General features: G+C 36.3%; 1 long non-coding RNA gene across 1 annotated transcript in view; it reads right to left on the bottom strand.

Annotated features, from left to right (window-relative positions):
* LOC135363888 (uncharacterized) overlaps nucleotides 1-19506 on the bottom strand; it is a 302097-nt gene that overhangs the window by 37809 nt on the left and 244782 nt on the right. The window contains exon 3 of the long non-coding RNA XR_010410178.1: nucleotides 2844-2944. This is a non-coding gene — a long non-coding RNA (uncharacterized LOC135363888). The remainder of the gene's footprint in view (nucleotides 1-2843; nucleotides 2945-19506) is intronic.

Genomic DNA, 19506 nt, shown 5'->3' with positions numbered 1-19506 from the left:
CATTGTTAGCCTCTTCCTCACCCCCACCCAACTGCTCCCTTCTCTTGCTTCTACTTCAGCCTCTCTAAAAGCTATCCCCAGGGGGCACCTGGGTGGCTCAGTTGTTAAGCATCTGACTTTGGCTCAGGTCATGATCCCAGGGTCCTGGGTTCGAGCCCCACATCGGGCTCCCTGCTCAGCAGGAAGCCTGCTTCTCCCTCTCCCACTCCCCCTGCTTGTGTTCCCTCTCTCGCTGTGTCTCTCTCTGTCAAATAAATAAATAAAATCTTTAAAAAAATAAAATAATAAAAAATAAAAAAATAAAAGCTATCCCCAGTCAAAAGCAAGACTTACCTTTGCAAAGCACAAATCAAATCATCTCCTTCTCCATGTAAATTCTTCAATGATTTCCTATTATAACACTTAGAATAAAATCTGCATTCCCTACCATGACAACAAGGCCTAGATCTTACTCCATTCTCAGTTCTGCCACTCTCCTCCTAAATCACCAAAGTGTGGCCATTCTTGCCCTGTTCCTGTTTCTCAAACACTCCAAATCTGTTCCTCCTTCTCTAAGACATTTCCTCAGAAAGGCCACCCAGACTATCCTACCTAAAGTAGCTCCCTCTCCTACTCTTCAAACTCATATATTCTTTATTCCCAATCTTGATTTGTCTTCACAGAATTTATCTACGTGACATTATTTTTGATATTATAACTTTTAATCATCTATCTTTGGCCTCTACTAAAATGTCATCACCATTGGCTTAAAAGATTGTTTTGTTCATCTCAATATTCATCTCAGTATCTCAGTGCCTACAGGAGTTCCTAGTAACAATTATGCTCTCTACAAATATTTATTAAATAAATGAAGACATTAGTTGCCCATAATCCTCACAGTCTTTTTAGCTATATAATCCTTGAAGGTAGACACTGGATATCATTCATCTTAACAAACCCACAATCTTAATACATGATCTACAGCACATTGTAGCCCCTAAATAAAAGTGTCTTAAATAAACTAATAATGTACATAAGTAGGATTATTATCATTCCAGATATGAGGAAACTGGGAATCAGAGTGCTTGGTTATGCTTGGTTAAAGAGTCAGAAACCTGTCAGTCTCCAAAGCTATTCCACCGTGTCGTGTTCTTTCAACCTGACATCACACCAATGGGACACTGCAATTAGGATGAGTAGATGGATTAGGATGGTTCACATCAATAATATAGCCTGCAAAACCTGTGATATCAAAGAGCATTAGAGATGAATCAGAATTCTCAGTTCCCTCAATTTTTGAAAGGTCTTTTCCCCACTCTTCTTCAACCTGGAAATTCCTTGAGGTAAAAGGGTAGTTTCTCATTTATTCAAATAGCCATGTGCTCCAGTAATATTTGGAGAAAGTGGTATGTTGATTAATGCTTACATTTTTTTAAGACATACTTCTTGTTTGTAATGGTAATTTGAGTGCTGATGTTTAACTCCTTCCTTTTCCAAGTATCCACTGAAATGCCAAACACAAAATTATCTAGAAGTCTACATAAATCCTAGAAACAAGCAAAATGGAGCCATATACATGCCAACAATTTCAGGGACTTTCTGTTAAAAATATTTCAGGCAAGTCCTGATTAACGTAGTTGTTAATTCATCTGTGGTTAAGAATATGTGAATAAATAGGATATTTAATATAGTCATAAAAGGAATCAAGATGAAGAAGAAGCAATAATCAAAAAAGAAAAAAATCCCTAAACCAAAGACAAAATTGAAGCCTCAAATCAAAAAAGTTCTTCAAGAGACAAGCTAAAGTTTTCCTTTGTTTGTTTTTAATTTCAATACCATATTTTTTTTAAAGATTTTTTATTTATTTGACAGCGAGAGAGGGAACACAAGCAGGGGGAGTGGCAGAGGGAGAAGCAGGCTTCCTGCCGAGCAGGGAGCCTGATGCGGGGCTCGATCCCAGGACCCTGGGATCATGACCCGAGCGGAAGGCAGACGCTTAACGACTGAGCCACCCAGGCGCCCCTTCAATACCATCTTTAAAAATAAAATCTTGGGACACCTGGGTGGCTCAGTCATTAAGCATCTGCCTTCCGCTCGGGTCATGATCCCAGGGTCCTGGGATCGAGCCCCGCATCGGGCTCCCTGCTCGGCGGGGAGCCTGCTTCTCCCTCTCCCTCTGCCTGCCACTCCCCCTGCTTGTGCTCTCTCTTTCTGTCAAATAAATAAATAAAATCTTTTAAAAAATAAAAAAATAAAAATAAAATCTACACACTTCCAAACAGAAAAAGTAGGTCTTAAAAGCAAAGAATCTATTTGTCATTGGAATTCTCTTCCTTACATTAAAGACAAAATGCTACGAAAGAATAGAGCAATGTTTTAAGAATGTGCCACGTACCTAAAGGATGACTTATAAGTGAGAAAAGAAAAAAAAAAAAAAAAGAACTGTAATAAGAGTGCTTGAGAATGGCAAAGAAGTGGTATGAAAAATTGTGGTGAGTAATAAAACTAATGAAACTTCACATAGGTTTAAGATACCTCTTAGAATAGTAACAAAACAAAATTTTCCCAAAAAAATTCTATAAAGAAAAGAAAGTTTATAAAATACAAATTTAGATCTAGAGATCATCTGAAAAAATCTTGGAGATGATGAGAGAAGAGATGAGAAAAACTGTCAAATATATCATCTTATCCAAAGGAAAGTTATGCCAGTGCTGGACCAACCTTCCCTCAGATCTTGTTTGCCCTTACTCTGGTCTGCTTTATATTGAAGGGAGGGATTCCTTTAGATTGTGTTTCCAGCTGGGGTTAGCATGTGAGAGACATCAAAAGGAGACTGGAGGGAGTGATTAAGGCTTCATCCCCACCTCTCTCTGTCTTGAGTGGCATCTTCCACAGCAGTTGCTTTCCCTTCAGGGCCAAGGCTCCCGAGATAGGTCCATCATGGTTCTAGCTTCAGCCAGGTGACCTGGATAAAGATAAAAATACACTATCTTTAGATGAAAAAGAAGACAGATTATGCCATCTCCCAAAATCTAATTATCTAGATGACTATGTTATGACTCAAAATTAAATATTACATCTGAAATACAAAAAATATATAAATATAAGTATATATTTATATAAATATACATTATATATAAATAGTATATATAATTTATATAAATATAAATATATAAATACAAAAAATGAATATTATTAGACACAAGAAAATCAATATTATCGTAATTTATAGCTAGCAACTTATAAAAGCTCTGATTCCTCATTCTAGAAGAGTCTTTTCTTAGTTATTTATCTCTTACAAAAAGACTTACTATATTTCAGGTTATCATTACACTGAATATAACATTTATCTATTAATATTTGTTTACTTATTTATATTGGTTCCTGATTTTTACTACTATGAAAAATAATACATAATAATGCAATAAACATCCTTGAATGTGTATTGTGTGGGTGTAAATATCAATGCAGGTGATTCTATTTTATGGAATGTATTTCCAAGGGTGGAATTATTATGTCAAAAATATGTATAATTTAGGGGCGCCTGAGTGGCTCAGTAGGTTAAGTGACTCTTGATTTAAGCTCAGGTCATCTCAGCATTATGAGATTGAGCCCCACATCCTCAATCTTAGCATGGAGCCTCTTAGTATTCTTTCCCTTTCCCTTTCCCTCTGCCTCTCCAACCCCTCCCTCTCTAAATGTGTATATATATACATTTATATATATACATTTATATATATACATTTATATATATACTTTATATTTATATATATATACTTTAATACATAAATATATATGTATATTTTAATATAAAAATATGTATACTTTAAAGCTTAACAGACATCGCCAGATCCTTTTTCCAAAAGGGCTGAAATTTTTTACCTAACCACCAGCAGTGAATGAAATATTATCAGAATCAAATGAGGTTGGATTCTGGTCAGTGTTGCAGAAGCATCTCAGTCTTTAAAATAATCAGCCCAGGGGCACCTGGGTCAGTCAGTCAGTTGAGCGTCCCTAGCACCAGTAGATTTCACTGTACTTTTTAATTTTTGCTATCCTTATAGATATAAAGAGATATCTAGCTTTTACTTCAATTTGTATCTTCATGGTTACTAAAGAAATGCAGAGTCTTTTTACATTAGCAATTTGGATATGCAATTCTGTGAACTGTCTTTCCTATCCATTTTCCTATTGGGCTGTTTGGCCTTTCATGATGGTTCACAAGAGTTCTTTCTATATTAAAACTTAGGAATTCCCAGTGCTTTTCATTTCATGACACTCATTTGTATGTCATCATGAGATAAACAGACTTAGGAGTCAATGCATATTTTTACATCCTGGGGTAAATAGACTGTGAGGCTGCCAGTGACTGCACTGGACCAGCCTGGGGTTTCTAGCTCCCTCCCTGCTGAAAGGAAGCCCAAAAAGGGAAACATCTTGCCAGAGATGTAAACCGTATCAGGTCCTGATTGGACCAGATATAATATCAACAATTGATAGGATAACAAATTGCCAAACTTATTATTTAAATATTGACTTTGATCTTTACTCATATGTTTTTTACGTTGTCCAAAATTTTTATGTTTTGTGCTGTGACTTCTAGAGTTAGTGTCTTATAAGAAATTCCCCTCCACCCTTGAAATTTACTCTAGTTTTTAAAGATTTTCATCCAAGATTTTTGCAAATCGTGTATGATAAAACTTTAACATTATTCTCTTTTACAGATGGACATTTTAGAAGATGCTAAAGTAAAAACAAGAACATAAGATGCTCCCAACTTCTGAACAATTATACACATTTGTGCTGGCTGAAACAAAGTGAACAAGAAAAATAATTCTCTGGAATACTTTCAGTTGAACAATATTTTACTGATATTTTTCAAAGAAAGGAACATGGTATCATCTAAAAATCCTTTCCATGGGAATTGAGTCCTTGCTCTAGGTGCTGCTCAGTCCCTGGTTTAGCAACCTCTCAGCTTCTCTTGATCTCAGTATTGGCATTGTTAAAGAGGTGTACTGAATTAAACAACGTCAGGGACCTTTCTTTCTTACATTCCACAATTCTACTACTTTGCTCAGAGTTACAGGTTAATCAGTCAGAAGAAACTTTCAGAAATTTCCTTTGGAAATTTATTTTTCTGGATATCGGTGGCATTTCCTTTGGGGAAGTCCACTGAAGATAATTCCCAGTGTTAGAAACTTATATTTATTTTCTTCTCTTTCTTTATGAGAAAATAATATCTTGATGACTGGCTTTTAAGTACTACTTAAGTTCACTGTTGAGGTGACCAAGATTATGGTCTTACCCATGGGATTCACAATTTACAAAAATTATTACCTTGGGAATATCTGTTTAAAAAGGAAGAAACAAGTTTTGGAAAACCAGGCAGCTTTTAGGGGCACTTTGTCAATTCTTTCCATGTTATGCAACAGAATTTCATGAGTCAGGATCAGGGTTCAAAATAAAATTAGGCATCAAAGTTATACATTGTAGTTCAAAATTGTATAGTTTTTTAAGTGTTAGCAGAACTTAGGCTGATGATTTTATTTTTTTTAAAGACTTATTTATTTTAAAGAGAGAGGGAGAGGTGAGGCAGAGGGATAAGGAGAGGGGAACCAGACTCCCCACTGAGCATGAGCCAGGTATAGGGCTTAGTCCCACAACCCTGAGATCATGACCTGAGCTGAAACCAAGAGTCAGACGCTCAACTGACTGACTGACCCAGGTGCCCCTGGGCTGATTATTTTAAAGACTGAGACGCTTCTGCAACACTGACCAGAATCCAACCTCATTTGATTCTGATATTTCATTAATCTTCCATCAGTCTAAAAGTTTCACTGATTTTGCTAAAAGTCAGAATTCATCATTTTTAAAACATGACTCAAGAAAAACAGTAAATAGGGCATTATTCCTATAATAAAATTCTGCCACCAATATTAGCATCTGAACAAAGTCTTGCTATAATCATAGATGAGTTGCCTCTCCTTTCTTTTCTGTTCAAGACATGTCTTATCTACTTTTGAAGGATCTTTCTTAGATATCTGTCCAAGTGAAATTCATTTAAGCAAGGTGACACAAAGAGTAGCTATAAAAAAGTTCTATATACCTGAAATAGGAGAGGCTTTTGTTTTGTTTTGTAGACTCTGAGGGATAAAAATGACTCTTTGTACACATCTAATTTTAGCTAAATTGGATCGTATCAAATAGATTGAGGCATTCTAAATGAAAAACTTTAAATACATTGTTTTGGCTTTTGTCTCCTCCTTTTCACTTCCCCCTTTCCTCAAACACGACCTATCCCATCCAAGATAATACATATTGATATTGTGTATATGTTCCTTTTTGTTTTTACTTTTATCTGTGTTCATATAAATATGTATACACATATGTACAAATTTGCATACATATGAATATACACAAATATCATCACATAGAGATAGATATAAATGTCCTAATTTTTGTACAGAATTTTGTTTCTTGCTTTGTTTTAAGAATTGACTTCATTTTCTAGATTTTGCCACCATTAACAAAGCTAAGCACCCATCTTTGAACATATATATTCTTACGTTTGCTGCTTCTATCTCTGTAGGATAGACTCCCAGGATTAAGACTGCTTGGTCAAAGAGTTATTTTTGTGTCTTTTTAAATACACAAAATAATAAATATGCATTTATTTTGTATAATATACATATAACAAAATGTATAATAAAATACATCAAAGTATATTTTTCATTTTATATATATATTGCCAAGTTGCTTTTTCCCCCAAACCTGCAAACTCACAATTTGACCTTCTTTTACTATTATTGTGAACACTAGGTATTCCAGCTTTAAAATTTTTTCCAGTCTAAGCATTAGATCTCATTATCAATTTAATTTGTACTTTCTGAACTACTAGTGAAGCGAACCATCTTTTCATGTTTGGTGTTCACTTAGATATGCTCTTCTCTGAATTGCCTCTTCCTATTTGACAAATTTCCCATTGGTTTGTAACTTTTCTCATAGAATTCTTAACATCATGTTGTATAAATTTTAATCCTTTGACTGTCTTCTGTTTTGCAAACTTTTTTTTCCCCAAAAAATACCATTTATCTCTTGACTTTGCTGACATTTCATCTTTCAATTTTTTTTTAATGTTGTCAATCCTTTCTATATCTTTTTAAATGACTTCTGGGTTTCTAGTCTTGGTTAAGATCTCTCTAACTTCAAGTTGTATATATAGCTTCCTAGATTTTTCTAAGATATTTATTGTTTAATTCATATATTTAAGTGCGAATCCATTTGGAGTGTGTTTTTGGCAGTAATGTGAAATGGACAAAATTTTACTTATTTTTTTTTCATTTGGAAGCCACTTTTGCCAAATCATTTGTGCTTGTGTTATCCCATTCAGTGGAAAGTCTACTTTTGTCAGATTTGAATTTTCATTTATGCCTGGATCTATTTCTGGATTCTTTATTTCATTCCACTGGTCTACTTGTTTATTCCCATGGGCTACCACTCATTTGATTATAATGGCTTAATAATATGTTCTGGATCTATAAAGAATGGGAACTCCCCTTATTCTTCATCTATGCATTTTTTTATTTGAGTATAGTTGACACGTAATGTTCATTACATTATTTTGGGTGTACAACATAGTAATTCAACATCTCTATATGTTACGCTATGCTCACCATACATGTAGCTACCATCTGTCACCATACAACACTATTACAGTATTATTGACTATATTCCCTATGCTGTGTCTTTTATTCCATGACTTATTCATTCCTCAAAAAAGTAAAAATAGAAATATATGATCCAGTAATTCCACTATGGGGTATTTACCAATAGAAAATGAAAACACTAATTTGAAAAGATATATGCACCCCTATGTTTATTACAGCATTAATCACAATAGCCAAGATATGGAAGCAACCCAAGTGTCCATCAATAGATGAATGGATAAAGATGTGGTATATATTGTTCATTGTCTTTTACAAGTTTCTTGGCTATTGATGACTTTATTATTCTATGCAAAATTCAAGATCATTTTATTTATTTATGAAAAAGGTTCAACATTTCTTAGGATTTATAGAGAAAGAGCATTTTTAGTATATACATTTCTCAAAAAGGTAATTTTGATTTTAGTTTTACTTGTCTTTTTCTTATGCTCACTGGAAAAACTCATACAAACTGGCCCAGAGGGAGATGACTTTATTTGAAGTATGAAGTACATTATAAATCTTTGGAATAATTCTGGCAATGTGACATTTATTCCTCTGTGTACACATAGGAACAAGAAGGTTAAGTTTCCATAGAAAACAAAAAGGAAAAGATTTAGTTTTATTACTCTCTTTGTATCTCAAAAGAAAAATCTTTCACAATGTTTTGGGATATAGTGGAGAAAAATGTATTTTTCCTTATTTTCCTAATTGACATACATTACATTATCTCATATCCTTTCTTGCTGTGGTCTGGCATAGTTTACTATAAGGTGTAGCGAAATACCTTTAAGATATATTTCAGCCTGAGATACTTGACCAAATACCTGTACAAAGGAAATCTTATCATTTGACACATCTGTTCTGAGGGCAAGTAAGAATATCTTCATTTCTAATTTTCATTAAGATTATATATATTTCTTTTTTTATTTTTTAAAAGATTTTATTTATTTATTTATTTATTTATTTATTTATTTATTTATCTATCTATCTATTTGAGAGAGAGAGCTAGAGTGAGGGACCACAAGCAGTGGTGGGGGGGCGCAGTAGAGGGAGAGAGAGAGAGAAGCAGGCTCCTCGCTGAGCGGAGACCCAGGTGTGGGGCTCTATCCCAGGACCCCCGGGATCATGACCTGAGCGAAAGGCAGACGCTTAACCGACTGAGCCACCCAGGTGCCCCTATTTATATTTATTTCTTAAAAAGCTTTTGGGGGCTCCTGGGTGGCTCAGTTGGTTAAGCAACTGCCTTCGGCTCGGGTCATGATCTCAGGGTCCTGGGATTGAGCCCCACATCGGGCTCCCTGCTCAGCGGGAAGCCTTCTTCTCTCTTTTCCACTCCCCCTACTTGTGTTCCCTCTCTCACTGTCTCTCTCTCTGTCAAATAAATAAATAAAATCTTAAAAAAAAAATAGTTCTAAATTTTGTGATACTTTAGATCTGGAAAAAAACGAAATTTAATTGAATGTCTTTTTTGGTTTAATGGAAAAGGCAAAGGTTTGGCATTTTACATATTTGAATTCAAATCCTGATTCAACTGTGTGACTTTGGGCAAGTTATGCAAACATTCTGAGCCTGAGGTTCTTCACCTATAAAATAATGCTATCGTAGAAACTACTGCATAATTGCAAGAATTAAATGGAACTAAAGGTCTAATACAGTGTCTGGCAACCATGTTATTCTGAATACTACTATTATTGCTATAGGTAGGAAATAGATAAAGCTTTATTTATTACAATTTTACAGTGTATCTATTTATCTATTATCCTTACAAATAAGACTTCCTTATTTCTTCCTAACAGGACTATATAATTTGATTTTTAAAATCCATTAACTCTTTAATTCAAGATAAATATACTGAGCACTAATTATGAGCCACATACTATCCTGCACACTGAGGATGCAGAGGTAAATTAGGCGGGCTCCTTTTTCTGGTGTAGCTTACCTTTTAATGATAAAATATATATAAACAAAGAAATAACAAAAATAATTAGGTTACAAAAAGCATTATAAATGAAATAGCATGATGTGACACAGTAACTCAGTAATGTGCAGCAGTTACATGTTTGAAAGTTCCATCTGAACAGTTTTTAAATGTTCAAAATATATATGCTATTTATTTCAAGTGTGAGCTAAATATTTTATAATGTGACAGTGCAATATTTTTTAAATTGAGAAATAAAGATCTCCTTTAAAGAAACTGATTAAATAATTTATAATTAATACAGCAATTACTTAATGGGTACTTCAATTCACAAAACATTTTGGCAACCCAGTTACATCCTAATTACATAGTAGGTGTAGAACTCTATAATTAGGTCCTAGAAATACAAAGATTTAGAAACTCAGGCCATGTCCTCAATATCCATAACTATAACAATGTGATTAAGACTACACTAGGGATTTAAAAGGAACACAGGATCCCAGAGAAAACATTTTTTTTTTTTTAAGATTTTATTTATTTATTTGACAGAGAGAGACACAGCGAGAGAGGGAACACAAGCAGGGGGAGTGGGAGAGGGAGAAGCAGGCTTCCCGCAGAGCAGGGAGCCCGATGCGGGACTCGATCCCAGGACCCCGGGACCATGACCTGAGCCGAAGGCAGTCGCTTAACCAACTGAGCCACCCAGGCGCCCGAAAACATTTTTACTTACACTTCTGGACTTCTATTGAAAACTCTTCTCTTACGAGACATCTGTACCACCCTTAACTGCCAAACCTGGATCCTTGGAGTAGGACGGAATAAATTGAACACCTCTTTTCTTTTTTATGTCTTTATATGTCTTTTTAAATACCACTTTTATTTCTTGTCTCATGCTAAAATGAAGAAATTTGTTTGAAAACAAGCTCTTGGAAGAGGCCCTGACTTCAGAGCCCATTCTCTTTCACTTAGAAAGATGAGAAGTTGCCTTCATCAAATCCAAAAAAAAAAAAAAAAAACCCAAACAAACAAACAAACAAAAACCTTACTGCTTGATCCAAATCTGCTCCTGCTCACAGTCTCTATTTTAATCAGGAAATCACTATTGATTTACCTAAACCAAACAAACATCATACTTGAGTTTCCTTTTGTACTACTACTGCCCATATACCATTGTTCACCAGTGTCTCTGGAGTCCCATCTTCTCTGATATTCTCATGATAGCTGCTTCAGATTACATCCTTATCATCTTTATCTAAGATTATAGCAATGGCTGCATAACTATTCTTTCACATCATCAGTCCATACTTTATAGTCTATGAGAGCTAATTTTTTTTATTTTTTTATTATGTTATGTTAATCACCATACATTACATCATTAGTTTTTGATGTAAGGTTCCATGATTCATTGTTTGCATATAACACCCAGGGGTCCCTGCAGTACGTGCCCTCTTTAATACCCATCACCAGGTTAACCCATCCCCTCACCCCTCTCCCCTCTAGAACCCTCAGTTTGTTTCTCAGAGTCCATAGACTCTCATGGTTCATCTCCCCCGCCGATTTTCCCTCCTTCATTTTTCCCTTCCTGCTATCTTCTTCTTTTTCTTTTTTTTAACATATAATGTATTATTTGTTTCAAAGGTACAGGTCTGTGATTCAACAGTCTTACACAATTCACAGCGCTCACCATAGCCCATACCCTCCCCAATGTCTATCACCCAGCCACCCCATCCCTCCCACCCCCCACCACTCCAGCAACCCTCAGTTTGTCTCCTGAGATTAAGAATTGCTCATATCAGTGAGGTCATATGATACATGTCTTTCTCTGATTGACTTACTTCGCTCAGCATAACACCCTCCAGTTCCATCCACATCATTGCAAATGGCAAGATTTCATTCCTTTTGATGGCTGCATAATATTCCTTTGTGTATATATATATATATATATATACACACACACACACACACACACACACACACACACACACAGCACATCTTCTTTATCCATTCATCTGTCGATGGACATCATGGCTCTTTCCACAGTTTAGCTATTGTGGACATTGCTGCTATAAACATCGGGGTGCATGTACCCCTTCAGATCCCTACATTTGTATCTTTGGGGTAAATACCCAGTAGTACAATTGCTGGATCGTATGGTAGCTCTATTTATTAATCGCTTTTTAAATGATAATCTCATCTTTCTGTTCCCAGGATGAACCTACTTACTTGGGTTATCATGTATTATTTTCTATATTCTTAGCTGGATTTCATTTACTAATATTGGATCTAGGATACTTGCATCCTTGTTAATTAGTGAGATTGGTCTATTCCTTTTTCATCCTATAGTTATGTAGTTTGGTATCAAAATAGCAGCTTTGTAAAATGATTGAAGAATATTTCTCTATATTTCACTTAACTGGAATGAGTTGATAGAACTGGGATTATCTATTCCTTCAATATCTGGCAGAACTCACCTGTAAATCTAGGCATAAAGTTTTCTTTGGAGGAGGTTTTTAATTACTGATTTAGTTTTAAACGCCATATGGAGTATAAATGTTAAATTGTATCTTTCTAGAAAATTGTCCATTCACCTAAGTTTTTATTGCAATATAATTGACATATAACATTATATTTGTCGCAAATGCACAACAAATGATTTGATATATGTATGTATTGCAAAATGATCACCACAAGTTTATTTAGCATCCATCACCACCCATTGTTACAATTTTTTTCTTGTGATGAGCTTATTAGAGCTTATTATTGTTATCAGTCATGCTTGTGTAACTTTCTCCACAGATTTGTATATTCCTTTACCTAAACCTGAATTTGATTGGCCTATGCTTATGAATTCTTTAGGGAACCTTCGTTCAGACCCTGGAGACTAGGTTGAGAGAAACGAGCTACCTTCTCATCTCTCTTTCTTTCTCTCATCTTTTCTTACCCTTCCTTTCCTTTCTCTCATCTTTTCTTTCCCTTCCTTTCCTTTCTTTTTTCTTTTCTTCCCCCTCTCCCTTCCTTCCTTCCTCTCTCCCTCCTCTTTCTTTCTTTCATTCATTTTTAGTTTTCATTGAGTCTATGGCTCATGGAGGGTCCTAGCTTTGACTGAGTTTTGCTCCAAATCTCTGCATTGCGTGGATTTGAGGCCTCATTCCTGCTCTAAGCCTCTTTTTGAAGAGATTAGCCTCTATACCCAGGATATTCCCAGAATCAGTTTGTTCTCATCTCTCTGGAGTTTTTTTTCCTCCTTGATATCAAACCCTCGGGATTTCCAGGGAAGGTGGAAATAAGCCTCTGGAGTAAAGGAAAAGAAGTCTTAGCTAACGATATATATGTGTAAATGTTCAGTAGTTGCTTCAAGGTCCCAGATCAGTAATTTTGGATGTTAGAAAAGATGAGATTCTCTGGTATAAAGTAAAAATGCCGCCTTTCTTGTTCAGGGAAAATGTTCCACATTGCTCACAAGGAAATGTCAATCCTTTGGGGTTTTATTGCTTTAGGCAGGGGTCGGGGTGGGGGCGGTGGTGTTTCTATGTTTGGTTTGGGTTTTAGCAGACTTGACCATTGCCCACCCACCTACCCATCCATTTCCAAACACACTGAAACGGAATATTTATATGAAAAAATGCTTGCCCGAAGTCACCCAATAACCTTACTGAAATTTGACTGCTTCTTTATCTAGAGTGATGAGAACCAGAAATAGCACTAGGGCATAACTGAGCCATTGGAGTATTCTATCTGTGCTGTGAAAACAAATACAACCTTGGGGCGCCTGGGTGGCTCAGATGGTTAGGCGTCTGCCTTCAGCTCAGGTCATGATCCTGGAGTCCTGGGATCGAGCCCCACATTGGGATCCCTGCTCCTTGGGAGCCTGCTTCTCCCTCTGCCTCTCTCTCTCTCTGTCTCTCATGAATAAAAAAAAAAAAATACAACCAATATTAACCCAAGTGGTTTCAGACGTCCCAACTCTCTGCCTAATATTTTAATAACCTCTCCTCAAACATCTTGAAATCCACAAAATCATTTGTAATTGAAGCACCTTCGTCAAGTCCCTCACTTTAGAACAGTTTTTTTGAATTAGAAAATTAGAAATGAAAGTAATCTTCCCTCAGTTGGAAGAAGGATAGATTGTATATGAAACAAGATTTTCTCAAGTATAAAAGCAAGTAAACAAGTGTTCATCTGTTTGGAAATGCAGATGACCTGAGTACATCTTGACAACCTTGAGTGAGTGGTTCTGTTAGCCTGCTCATTCTTCTATTTTCATCTTTCATCTCCCTCACCAAACATCATATACACAACTGGTTCTTACAGGATTCTGTGTAATCAAGGAGACCATTCTATGATGGCACTTGGCTTTATTTCAGTTGTAATTGCTAATCAGAATTGTAGGCATCTGAAACCAGCCCCATTCCATACAGCTACTTGAGATGCCGCTGTCTGTGGCAACAGGGGATGAAGTCAGGAAAATGTTCTGGGTATCCCTCTTGCATTCCGCTTAGACATTTAATCCAACCCCAGCTGGGTTTCGTAAATATATGTCTTCAAAATTAGCCATCTGTGACCTCTCAGTCTCTATTCATAAAATTGGGTTAACACATGTGGACATGCTTTTTGAAAAAAAAGAAAAAACTTTATCTCCATGTTACTTTCCAGAGGCTTTATAACAATTGTACATCTCTTTTCCCATTTTTTTTTCTCTAACCAGCAGGTCAGGTTGTTTTTTTTAAAAAAATAGTAATGAAGTATTTTAGCATAACAATATGTGGTGGGAAAATAAACATCTCTCATGATTAAACTAGAATTCACAGTCCAAATAAACAGTGATGTACAAAGTTCATTGAGAGTTATTTGTTACCAATCATTTGGAAGGTCAACACTTCAGCAGTGTGACTGTCATTTATATTTGTGGTTACTGAACAATATGCACTGAGGAGGACATAAAAGCCTATTTGTGTGGTTGAAAGACCTCAATGTGAGACAGGAGTCCATCCAAATCCTAAAGGAGAACACAGGCAGCAACCTCTTTGACCTCAGCCGAAGCAACTTCTTCCTAGAAACATCGCCAAAGGCAAGGGAAGCAAGGGCAAAAATGAACTATTGGGACTTCATCAAGATAAAAAGCTTTTGCAAAGCAAAGGAAACAGTCAACAAAACCAAAAGACAACCGACAGAATGGGAGAAGATATTTGCAAATGACATATCAGATAAAGGGCTAGTATCCAAAATCTATAAAGAACTCATCAAACTCAACACCCAAAGAACAAAGAATCCAATCAAGAAATGGGCAGAAGACATGAACAGACATTTTTCCAAAGAAGACATCCAAATGGCCAACAGACACATGAAAAAGTGCTCAATATCGCTCGGCATCAGGGAAATCCAAATCAAAACCTCAACGAGATACCACCTCACACCAGTGAGAATGGCTAAAATTAACAAGTCAGGAAATGACAGATGTTGGCGGGGATGTGGAGAAAGGGGAACCCTCCTACACTGTTGGTGGGAATGCAAGCTGGTGCAGCCACTCTGGAAAACTGTATGGAGATTCCTCAAAAAGTTGAAAATAGAGCTACCATATGATCCAGCAATTGCACTACTGGGTATTTACCCCAAAGATACAAAAGTAGGGATCCGAAGGGATATGTGCACCCCGATGTTTATAGCAGCAATGTCCACAATAGCCAAACTGTGGAAAGAGCCAAGATGTCCATCGACAGATGAATGGATAAAGAAGGTGTGGTATATATATACAATGGAATATTATGCAGCCATCAAAAGGAATGAGATCTTGCCATTTGCAACGATGTGGATGGAACTGGAGGGTATTATGTTGAGTGAAATAAGTCAAAAAGAGAGAGACATGTATCATATGATCTCACTGATATGAGGAATTCTTAATCGCAGGAATCAAACTGAGGGTTGTTGGAGTGGGGGGTGGGGTGGGAGGGATGGGTTGACTGGGTGATAGACACTGGGGAGGGTATGTGCTCTGGTAAGCGCTGCGAATTGTGCAAGACTGTTGAATCTCAGATCTGTACCTCTGAAACAAATAATGCAATATATGTTAAGAAAAAAAAGAAGAAGAAGAAGAAGAAGCTAGCGGGAGGGGAAGAATGAAGCGGGGGAAATCGGAGGGGTAGATGAACCATGAGAGACGATGGACTCTGAAAAACAAACAGGGTTCTAGAGGGGAGGGGGGTGGGAGGATGGGTTAGCCTGGTGGTGGGTATTGAGGAGGGCACATTCGGCATGGAGCATTGGGTGTTGTGCACAAACAATGAATCATGGAACACTTCATCTAAAACTAATGATGTAATGTGTGGGGATTAACATAAGAATAAAAAAAAAAAAAAGCCTATTTGTGGAGGGACACCTGGTTGGCTCAGTTGGTTAAGCGCCTGCCTTCGGCTCAGGTCATGATTTGAAGGTCCTGGGATTGAGTCCACCATCAGGCTCCTTGCTCGGGGGGAGCCTGCTTCTCCCTCTGCCTCTGCCTCCCCCGCTTGTGCTCTCTCTTTCTCTCTCTCTGTCAAATAAATAAATAAAATCTTTAAAAAAAAAACCTATTTGTGGATATTTATATAAGGCCTATCAAGAAATTATCTTGGCATTTGACATCTAAGCTACTTTAAGGAAATATAAAAATTAAAAATGAATATAAAGAATGAGAACATGTTAATGTGGGAGTTTATGAAAAAATATCAAAGAAAAATTGAAATAGTAATCAATATTTATGTTCAGGGGGAGTGAGAAAAAAGGAGAGAAAAGACAGTGAAACAGGTAGCAAGAGAATGAATGAGAGAGAAAGGTGAATAAAAGATACTAAAAGGCAGCTTTATTGTAGAAGTAGAAATGAGTTGCCTTAGCAAAGGAGATACAAAACAGAAAAGGTACAAGGAATATAAATGATATAGAAACATATTTCTATTTCAAACTAAATTTGCAGTGATCTGAAGTCACCCTAAGCCATTCAGAACATTCCTAGTATTTGATGACTGATGGCAGAGGTAAGCATGTAGGGTGGGGTGATTACACTAAAAGATAATAACTATTAACAGCATTTGGTTTCTTGTTTACATTTCCTTTTTTTTCTTGTCTTTATATTTCATGTAGAACATTATAGTAAAATATCAGAAAATGTGAAAGTAAGACCACTGAACAAGTCTTAACCCTTAAGAATAGAAACAAGATCAGTGAGGATTTTAATAACTAAATTAGATTCTGATATATTGTCTCAAGTGAGAAAATAGTGGAAAAATGTTTACAAACACTAATAAATGCACAATGTTTGTTCATTAGACATTTTTGTTTTAAATCAGCAGAAAATAATTATTAGCACTAGAGTCTGGATTGTTACAATAGCCTCCAATCTAGTCTTCCAATGCCAATAACCATCTGTCCTTGGTCTATTGTGAGCCTTTTAAGTTTAAGAGATCACATACTCCTCTATTCAAAACCCACCAGCATAAAAAGCAAAGTCAACCCCACCCTTCAGGATCCAGCCTCTGGCCCTGTTACCTAATCCCCGTTTACTCCCCTCCTGGCTCAATCCCACCCAGCCACACTGGCCATAACCTTTCCTCAAGTACTCCACACACGTTCCTGCCTGGGGCCTGTGCACTTGCTATTCCCCCACCTAGAACAATCTTTCCTCAGCTATGCTTGTTATTTTCCATAGAAGCTTTCCTTGACCATCCTGTTTAAAATACCAATCCCTCCCCTTCTCTCCCCCTTCTCTGCTCTAATCGTCTCCATACCACATAAGTCCTATTTTATTTGTTTATTGGTATGTTTCACAAAAAATAGTGCCTATTACATAGTGGACACTCAATAAATATTTTTGTTAAGGAATACTCTATATATCAGTGAATTGCTAATTGCCTACCCTTATATACTTGATATGTGTCAGGCCTATTTAAGTTTTGGTTTTGTTTTGTTTTGTTTGCATGTACTAACCCATTTAAATCTTCATAAGAACTCTATGAGATAAAGTTGTACTTCAAACATTAAGTTTTGTTGTCCTTTTTTTCTCTACATCCACACTAGCAACTAGCAATGAAATTAATCCCATTTTATAGTCAAGAAAACTGAGGTATAGAAATTTTAACTGTCTTGCCCAAGGGTACAGAGCTAATAAGTGGTACAGCTAGGATTCCATCCTAGGCAGTCAGCAGAGGAGAGTTCCATGCTCTTAACCCCTAAGCTCTACTGCCTCTACATGAATGAATGGATAAAGACAATCAAAACACCTGGTGCCTTGTGATTTTCAAAATCTGTTCATACACATGATCCCATATGGAATACAGGGGAAGTATAGTGCCTTTGTTATTTTACTAGTAAAGAGATAGTGTATTTTCTCTTTTTGACAAATTCAGTATAAATTTTAAAACATCTCCATCTAACATTTGGGAAATATTTAGCACATAACTGGTGCCAAGCCAGTCCTTAAAGGCAAAGAGATGAGAATTTATGAAACAAACTAATAGATATTATGATAATTACTCTAATAGAAACTTATACAATGGTCTATTGCATGCATATAACTAATCTTGCCTTATGGTAGGTGAAGAAGACTTTATGAGTGTGAGTGGAAGGCAGCTTTAGAACAGAGAGGATGGACAGACATTTGTTCTGCAGAAAAGAGAAAAAAAAAGGCATTCCAGGCCTTTTACCTGAATGTACCTCATTGTACCTCATTATCTGAGCCAACCATAAAGGCATAAAAGCAAGAATATGGCAAAAGTAAGTGAAACAGATAACTCGGTATAGGGAAATGGTTGAGTGGGTATGGGAGAGTGGCAAGAGTGAATAGTAAAAGTTAGAGTGGGCCCAGGTTATAAAGGGGACTGAACTTTCTCCTATATGCACTGGGAAGATATCTAAATAAGAACATGACATTCACTCTTCAAGACTGTAGAGGATTTGTGTGAGGCAAGATCTAAGGAAGAACCTGAAAACTTGTAATTTTTGGAATATCCTGGGTAAAATCCTGATGTGAATATCAGTAAGGAAGCCCAGGGCCACATTGGAAATTTCTTAGTTTTTGAACAGAGTTGGCTTCTAAGCAACTTAGAAAAACAAAACAGCCCCCAGAGTGGGGTGTGTCCCCTCTTGGGGAGCACAGAGGGAAGCAAGGCAAGTCAGAGGGAGTTCCAAGCCAATTATGATGACAGAGACCAAAGAAAACTATTTAACTCCAGTGGGCCTGAGGGCGCTGGAGGAAACTTAGTCACTTTACTTCTGCAAATGCTCCTAAGAAGGTGATTGATTTTTCCTTAAGCATTAAGTTTGTTCTTTGCTTTTTTCCCTTTCCATACACATACTAGCAACTTGTATGGAAACTAAACTTTTTAGTACTTCTTTGAGAAAAGGACTGCTAAATTAGATGTTTAGGAATCTTGTTAGATAATCAGACAATTACTCTACATTTTATTCTGAATTAATGTTCCATTTAAGTCAACTGCTCAAAATTGTTGAATTATTTTTTATCATCATATCATGAATTAAGATATGCTGTTGTCCTCACAGAGCTCTCCAAAACAGGAAAAGAGGACAGCATTGCAGATGATCAATAAATCTCTATTGGTCTGATACCATTTCCAGAATAAAGTTGTTTCTTTTTTCTAAAGGACCCTGGAAAACAAAATTAGAGGGTCATTACAATATCCTATAATTTGTGTATCAATTTTTTTCTCAAAATTTTTTTATTCACTTCATCTCATTTAATCCTCACAAAAACTCCATGACGTGGGTATTACCAGATTTGTTAAGTCGATGAGAAAACGTTATTTTAGTGGTCTTCCAACTTGTACTTGAAAATAATTTTCTAATGGCTTAAGTTATTGTTTATAAAATGTCTTTTCCTATCTTCACGTGTGATCAAGATTCATTATTAAGTCAAGT

This window comes from Mirounga angustirostris, unplaced genomic scaffold (assembly GCF_029215605.1).
Source record: "Mirounga angustirostris isolate CCGP_5_RB_7025 unplaced genomic scaffold, mMirAng1.0.hap1 SCAF_1, whole genome shotgun sequence".
NCBI classification, from domain to species: domain Eukaryota; kingdom Metazoa; phylum Chordata; class Mammalia; order Carnivora; family Phocidae; genus Mirounga; species Mirounga angustirostris.
This window is presented reverse-complemented; position numbering and strand designations above follow the sequence as displayed.